Raw genomic sequence first — 8973 nt, 5'->3', positions numbered from 1 at the left:
GGAACTTCTTGATGGACTTAGAGGTGATTCCTGGTTTGCCCAAAGTTATCACAATTTATTGTGATAACAGTGGTGCAGTAGCAAACTCGAAGGAACCACGAGCCCATAAGGCAAGTAAACACATTGAGCGCAAGTACCACCTGATACGAGGAGAAGTTGTTGTCGCCAAGATTACATCAGTAGATAACCTGACAGATCCTTTAACTAAGGCCCTTCCGGCGAGAGCTTTGGATAGGCATGTTGAGGAGATGGGAATCAGATGTATGACAGTATTTATGGCAGCATAGTCTTTTAGTATAAGTGGGAGATTGTTGGGATGTATACTATAAGCCTAGCTTTTGTATGAACATCTATTTGAAATATTTTGAAATGAGAATCACATTGGTCAAATGTCTGCATTTTATATGTAATGCAGTTGTCCACTTAATTTATATTGTAGATAACATGGTGTGTGGTGTCACACACAGAAGATCATGTTATCAGTTCCTTATAAATTATAAATAGTAGCTCACAACCAAGATGGATAGGGACAAACCATTGGAGTGGTTGTAGTGTAATTGGTATTAGTTTATCTTGACTATTAAATTACACTAGTACACTTTGTGTGTATTGAGCAGGACCGTTTGAGGTCGTTCGATTTATACTGACTATATAATCGAACTAGACCTCAGTTATTATGGATGTGCATGCTCTTAATCCCGATATAATAACAAGCACATATACTTAGTATGTATTTCTTTAATTCATCAAAGGGTGAGATTTATTCGTTAAATCAAAAGGCCCGATGAGTTGGGAGATAATGCTATGTATATGGTGTGTTGTTGATTATAGAAGGAAACTGTGTCCTAATATTTAGGCTGATGATGTCCCCTTGAGGAGCTCATAAGGATTATCATGTAAACCCTGCAGGTGGACTTAGTTCCGCATGATAATAAAGTTGAGTGGTACTACTCTCGGAATTAGAAGTTAATTAATTGAGTTGTCAGTAATTCAATTAATTGACGGACATACGATATCTTAAACACAGGGAGATTAATGCACTCATGATAAGAAGGAGCTCATATTATAATATGGGATTGGTGCGGTAGTTCAATAATAACCCTTTAGTGGTATGAGTTATTATTGATGGACTTGAGTTGGGTGTTCAGGGAGAACACAGGAAGCCCAAGCCCATCAGGAGGCCAAAACCAATTCCTCCTCTAGGTCCCTGTTGTAGCCTCTGGATAAAGCCTCGTATCCACCTGAGAGAATTCTGTAAGAATTTCGGTTAGGAAATTCTGTTAAGAATTTCTGAAATTCTGTTAAGAATTTTTCTATTAAAAATTTCTGTTAAGAATTTCTGTTAAGAAATTTTGTTAAAAATTTCCGTTATGAAATTCTGTTAAGAATTCTATTTCTTCTAAATCCTAAACAAAATTTTGTTATGATTTTTTCATAAAAATTTTGTTAAGAAAATAACAAAACTTAATTAAGAAATTTTGTTAAGAAATTAACGAAATTTTATTAAGAGATTTTGTTAAGAAAATAACAAAATTTAGTTAAGGAAATTTATTAAGAAACTAACAAAATAGCTATAAAAGGGAAGGATTAGGAGAGGGAAAGAACACACAACCTAATCTCCCCTCCTTGGTTTTGAGCATTCTCCTCTCCTTTAACTTCTTCCCTCTCTAATTCCTAGGGCCCGGCGCCCATGGTTTTCTCTAAGATTTGCTTAGGGCCGGCCTCCTCCACCTATCTAGCCACTCCTTCCCTTCTTTCTTCCTTAGGGCTGGCGCCCAAAGAAGGAAGAATTAGAAGGATAGGGTGGGTGGCTAAAGGAGGAAGAAGAAGGAAAAAATTTCCTTGGTTCTTCCTAGGGCCGGTGCCCATCCTAGTAGTTTTCTCCTGGATTCATTCTAGGGCTGGCGCCCAAAGAAGAAAGAAGAAGATCTTCCCTTTGGTGGCTTGGAAAGAAGGAGAGAGGAAGAAAAGAAGAAAGGAAGAGGAGAAGGTGGTGGCTCAACCATAGCTTCTCCCTTCTCTTGTTGCTATCGGATAGAAGAGAGGAAAAGAAGGATTTGGGTGGAGTTTATCTTGGAAGATTGTTGCCCACACAACGTCCAAGAAGAGGAGAGGAATACAACAGAAGATCAAGAGGTCTTCGGGTATGTACAATCATCTACACAACCTACAAAGAAGAAAGGTACAACTACTTCATTCCGCTGCATAGTTGTTATTGTTTTCTTTGTATGGATTCTGAATACCAACACAAGAGTCCAATGATTTTATGTATCGATCAAGCACATGGTTGATCGAATATGAGGGTTGCTTGAAAAGAATCCATCATCGGAAAATTTTTATCTGGCAAGAATTAAACGGAACGGAATTTCGAGGCGCCAACATAAACATCATTTAGTATCAGCAACGTGTGATAATTTAGTAGGGTTAGCAAAAATAAGAAACTATAAATGTTGAATGACTGTATTGAAGCAAATTATATGAGGATAAAAACTTGTTGAGTTGAGAGAATGATTTAATGTAGAGTCAAAAGGAAAGCAATGGGATTGAATATTAAATAAATCCTAATATTAAGTGCTGTTTTACATGAATATTGAATATTTTCATAGCATTGTAATGCATTGTCCTAGTTGATTTTTTCCTCCATCAGATTTGTAGCTTTTCTTTGAATGCTAATTTACTTTTCTGACTGAATCTTGATATGGTGTTGAACAAATGACAATTTGTGATAATGCTACCATGTTAGGCTATGCATGTGGTTCTTTTGGATCCCCATGTATGTACAATTTGGAATGTCATGTCTTGGGGGTGTAATTCTCGATACTCCACTCGGTGAAAATATAATAAAAGATCTTAAATATTTATATAATCAGGATAACTATGAAATTTCTCAAATTTATTTATTTATAGCATTTTCGTTATATACAAAGAAAATTGTACGAATAAAATAACAGATGAAACAAAACGTAAAGACAATAAAATAAAAATGAGTCAAACCAAGAATTAGTAGATTGAGATTTTTGAACAACTCTATTTAAAGCTGAAACCGACTATAATATCAAAAGGATTTTTGTGTCTGCAAAATTGGAGGTCAAGGGAATCAGACATTAAGACAAATGACTAAGTGACTAATCAGAAAAGATGTGTATGATTTTTAATCTTATTTAAGAGTTCAAGGAAGTAGAATAAATTTCCAATCTCTTATTACAATTTTATGTTTTTCTTAACAGCCTTTATACATAACTGTATATTTATGATCATCTAACATTTATATATTGGAATTAGAATTTATCTTAATTAAGATAAATTGTCAAATCTTACTATTTAATTAATAGGTATATAAGTCCTCTACGATATCATATCAACATGAGTAAATGTCAAAATAAATTTTGATCCGTGTTGCGGTTTCAGTCTCGGATCAGAATGATACGATTTCGGTATCTTACTGTGCTGATACGGTTTCAATACTTTTCTATTTTTAAATATTAGTATATATTAATTAAAAAATTATTGTTATTAATATTTGATTGTTATATAGGCTCATTATTGGTTTTCTTTTGGAGGTTTATTATTCTCACAACTTCAAATTATTCTTGAAATTTAATTTAATATTTAATATTTTTTTGTTTTTTAAAAATATTTAAAGTTGTCAATCTGATTCAGGAATATAGATAATATGGAATTGTATATTATTCAATAAAAAAAGATAATATAATGAGTAATTATTAGTTAAATATATTTATTATGTATAATTTAAAAATAATTATATTATTAATTTTCATAATATATATTTACATAGCTACACTTTATATATTTTATATAATATATATTAAAAATTATAATTTATATATAGTTCTAAAACTAAATTTATTCTAAAGATCTAAAATTATATATTTTTAAAAATTATTTAACGAATCAAAAAATTTTAAATTATTTATTAATTTTTGTAATGTTAATTTATTTTTAATTTATAAAAATAATATAAAATTTGATTTTGAATAAATTACAATTACTAATATAAAATTTTTAATAAAAATATTTTTTTATATTCTTTAAAAAATAAAAATAAAAATTATTTATTATAATTATATTAGTTTATTAACAGTTTATTTATTTAATTATTAGTATTGATTAAAAATTATATATTTATTAAATAATATATTACAGATTTATATATATAATTTTAAGATTGAATTTTAATAAATTACAAATAATAATTCAAAATTTTCAATTAAAATATTTTTATTTTTTCTTTAATTTTTATATTTTTAATAAAAAATAACAAAAATATATAATTATATATTATAATTATATTAATTAATTAATTAAATTAATTATTAATTTATCTAATATATATATAGTTTCCGTTTATATAATAATTAATTATTAATTATATGTATATGAAATAATACATTATGTATTTATATTATAATTTAAATAATATGCTTTATAAAAAGTTTATATAACACTGATATATTAAATAACAGTGGTTATAATATATAAATTTATATTTTATTTAAATATAATGATTTTATAACTCTATTCTGAATCCTGACTTCATCTTCTCACAATCCCCGACTCTAGCTTTTCCCAACTCCGCTGCCGCTCGATCCCGGTGTCTTTTTGTCAATTGCTAACATCTCCCCTTTACTCAAATTGAAAATTTATTGTCATACCTGGCTATTTGAAGATTGGTTGCCGTTTTGTTTCCTCGACGTCGCTACTAAAATCTTGTCGATCGCCCTCGCCAATCTATTGTGAGGACGTACACAATAATGCATACGAAATGTCTCGCGCGTATTGTGTCGATAGAGTGTCGATGTCGGTTCCATGTTAGAACGTTAAAAATCATCCGTTTTGAGTGGCGCGGTTCAAGATTTTAAATCGTGATATCAACATGTGTAAATAACATCATGGTCTAAATCAGATAAGAGTCAGTATCCTTAGAGTGTACTGTCGCGTACATCATCTGACATATGGGCTAAAAGTCATCACCAGTGGAAGACATAACAAACACTGATCGTGAGCGACTACACTACCATAACATGTGGGCGGTCCAGTACTCTGGTATAAAATTGTTTAGGATTTCATTTTCTATCGTTATTAATCCACTTTAATTCTTTTTATTATCGTTGTTCAATTCTAAATTCATATCTTATTGGTTAAGTATGAATGATCAACTCAAGTTAGTTTTTAATATAAATCATGATAATTCATTACAGTATCATCATAAGGTTTGCAAGTAAAGGGGCAAATATCAATAATATGCAATATCAATAATATGGAATATGAAAAGTCAAGCAAATTAAAGATAGGTATTAATGGAAGAGTAATTTAGAACATTCATTTAATTTTTAAAACATTCTTTTCCATTTTCATCCCCATATGAAACACACATGTAGACATGAAATAACATCAATTATTTATCCTTTAATAATTTAATTATTTTAACTCTCATTTTAATCTCTTTTTTGAAAACAGTAGTACAAACATATACATATTTCAATTTATCTCGTTATTCATGTATAAAGAAATGTATCACGATTCAAAGGATAGAAGTTACCCACTTTTATATATAATAACAAAAATGTCAAGTGTCGACAGATTACCGTGCGCCGCTTGAATTTGCATCTACAAGGATCATATGAAAATACTTTAACTATACAAAAATGATAATCAGAATAATAATATGAAATCTAAACAAAGTCGATGTATCATTTTTGATCTTGCTACCTCGTACCATTTCTCATTCCTAAATGAGACTACTACTGCATGCTACTTATTTATCCATCCTAAATAGAAATCGATTAAAATACAAATACAGTCTACTTTTTGTGGCTGGAAAAGAGCACGTGAAACAGTGGTGAGGGAAAAGAACTTTTCCCTCTTCGTGACTGGCTTTCGATGGCTCTCTGATGGCTAATGCCATTATGCCAAGATGTGAGGAGAGTAAGGAGAGGGAAAACCAAAGGATGCTGCGGTTGCTGTGATTGGCTGGAAAAGAAGGCAGCAGCTTGCTGCTCTTGTTGCTGGGGGAGGGCAGCAACTAGGGTTCCCTTTCCCCTCTTTGTTGGCAGCTTCGGCTCGCTTTGACGAGCTCCGGTGGTGCTGCCAAGAAACAGGGACAGCAGGGAAGGGAAACAAGCGCTGGCGGCTGGGAAAGGGCAGCAGTTAGGGCTTCTGTTGTTGGCTGTTGGAGAAGACAAAAGCCAGCAAGATGCTGATGTTGGTGGGGAACGAGAGAGCAGCTACGGCTGCTGGAGGAGGAGAAGAAGAAAGGCAGCAACGGGCTGCTGTTGCTGCTGCACGTCGATGGAGAAGAGGAAGGGGTTTACTGCTGAAGTGGTTGTGGTGGCTGCGGTGCAGAGCAGAGACGAAGGGAAGAAATAGGGAGAAAAGGAGAGTCGACAAGCAACGTGTGGAGGTGCGTGCGTGGCAAGGGTGAGCACAATCGACAAGGGGGGGGGGGGGGGCTCGCACATGTGGGGGAGAGAGGAAGAGACCTTTTTTTTTCAATACGTAACATCCTCACCCACTAAAAGAAATTTGGTCCTTAAATTTAAGTACTTGAGGAAAATCGATACTTGAGGAGAATGAGGATATTTGATTTGCATATTATTCTTGCGCTCCCAAGTTGCTTCTTGATCGGAGTGGTGCTGCTACCCAACCTTCACAAGGTGGATACATTTATTCCGCAACCGATGATCTTTACGATCCAAAATACGAACAGGGAATTCCTCATATGTCACATCAAGATGCAGTGAAACTGCGAGATCCCCTAAGACGTGTCAGATCTGGAACATACTTCCGCATTATAGAAATATGAAAGACATTATGCACGCCTTCTAAAGCTAGGTTAATGCTAGTCGATACACAACAGCACCAATCCGCTCCAGAACCTGAAAATGTCTAATGAATCTGGGAACCAACTTCTCTTTTAACTCCTTTTATGTGTGAAACACGGAAAAAATACATGATCACTCATTGTGAATTCTAGAATTCTTCGTCTACAGTCCTCATAATTTTTTTGTCGGCTTTGAGCAGTAAGCAGTCTTTGTCTAATGATCCATACTAGCTCAGCATCCTGCTGAATACTAAGTGGGCTTGTCACTTAACGTTCACCAACTTCATCCCATACAATAGGAGATCTACATGCTCTACCATAAAGTACCTCAAAAGGTGTTATTTGAATAACAGAGTGGTAACTATTATAAGTATACTCTACGAAATATCGATGATCTTTCCAACTACCTCTAAAATCTAAAACATACACAGGTAAAAGATTCTTCAAAATTTGGATATTACGCTTTGACTGCCCATCAGTCTGAGGATGAAAAGTAGTGCTAAAGCATAGTTCAGTACCTAATGCCTTCTGAAAACTCTGCTTGAATCTAAAAGTAAAGCGTGGATCTCAATCAGAAATAATATTGAGGGGAATACCATAGTGTTTAGTAATCTTCCTACAATATAACTCTGCTAGACGGTCAAGAGTCTGTCCGATGAATCGACAGGAAATGTGCTAATTTGGTTAATCGGTCAATGATCACTCAATCAAATCATGTCTCTTCTGAGTTCTTGGTAACCTCATGACAATCTATAATGATGTGCTCCCATTTCCATTTTGGTATTGCGATCTTCTGAAGTAACCTGGCTGGTCTTTGATGTTCTACCTTAATTTTTTGGCAAACTAGATGCCGATCTACAAAACTGTAATCTCTTTTCATACTTTTCCACTAGTAAGATCGTTTCAAATCTCAATACATACGAGTGCCATCAGAATGGACCACAAATTTCGATCGAGGTGCTTCTCGAAGGAGATCTTCCTTAACAGGATGTACCTTAGGAACACACAATCTAACTCGGAATCGAAAAGATCCATCCACATCACGAGAAAAATCTGGTAACTCTAACTCATTAGCTATAGATCAGGGTGATAGTACAGTCATAGTCTTTCAGAAACTCCATCCACCTTCTCTAATGTTTAACTCTTTCTATGTGAAAAGATACTTCAAACTTTTGTGATTAGTGAATATCTCGAATATCTTAAGGGCAAAAATTATATTTGCTAACTTAAGATCATGTACGGGATAATTCTTTCTTCTCATGGTCTTTTACTTGTCGAGAAGCATAAGCTACCACTCAATTATGTTTGCATTAAAACTGTCTTTAATCTTGAATAGATACATCTGTGTAAAGAATGAAGTCGTCCTCTCTAGAGGGAATAACTAATGGAGCAATCTTCTAAATATTTGTATCCTTGATCTGTAACTGATGATGTTAGATCGATCTTCGAGGGTTATCTATTCTTGGTAAAGGATACTTATTTTTAATAGTTATAGAATTTAACTGCTTATAATCAATACAGTCTCAAGGATCCATCTTTCTTCTTGACAAACAGAGTACCCCAAGGTAGAACACTAGGACGAATGAAATCTTTGTCCAACAACTCCTGAAGTTGGACATTTAGTTCCTCTAGTTCTCTTGTTGCCATCTGATATGGAGCTTTGAATATTGGACTTGTGCCAGGAAGTAACACGATGACAAACACTACCTGTCGTTGAGGCAGCAGACCAAGAAGTGCTTCCAGAAATACATTGGAGTATTCTCGTACTATGTGGACATCGGAAAGTTGTATTGAACTATCCACATTAGAACTTAAAAGGGCAGCCCGGTGCACGAGGCTCCCGCCTTGCGGGGTCCGGGGAGGGAATCCAATGTACGCAGCCTTATCCTGCCTTCGGCAAGAGGCTGTTTCCAGGATTTGAAACCGTGACCTTTAGGCCACACGGCAGCAACCTTACTGTTACGCCAAGGCTCCCCTTCTATCCACATCAGAACTTATTCTAATAAATTCCCACGAAGTCTAATTTGAGGATCTAAAAGTCACCACCTTTGCTCGACAATCGACGATGGCATGATACTCGAACAGTCAATCCATATCCAGAATAATATCGAATTCAGTCATCTGTAACACTT

The sequence above is a fragment of the Curcuma longa genome, chromosome 17 (assembly GCF_044706935.1).
Source record: "Curcuma longa cultivar G26 ecotype Majalengka, Jawa Barat chromosome 17, ITB_CL_G26_1.1, whole genome shotgun sequence".
Lineage (NCBI taxonomy): Eukaryota > Viridiplantae > Streptophyta > Magnoliopsida > Zingiberales > Zingiberaceae > Curcuma > Curcuma longa.
This window is presented reverse-complemented; position numbering follows the sequence as displayed.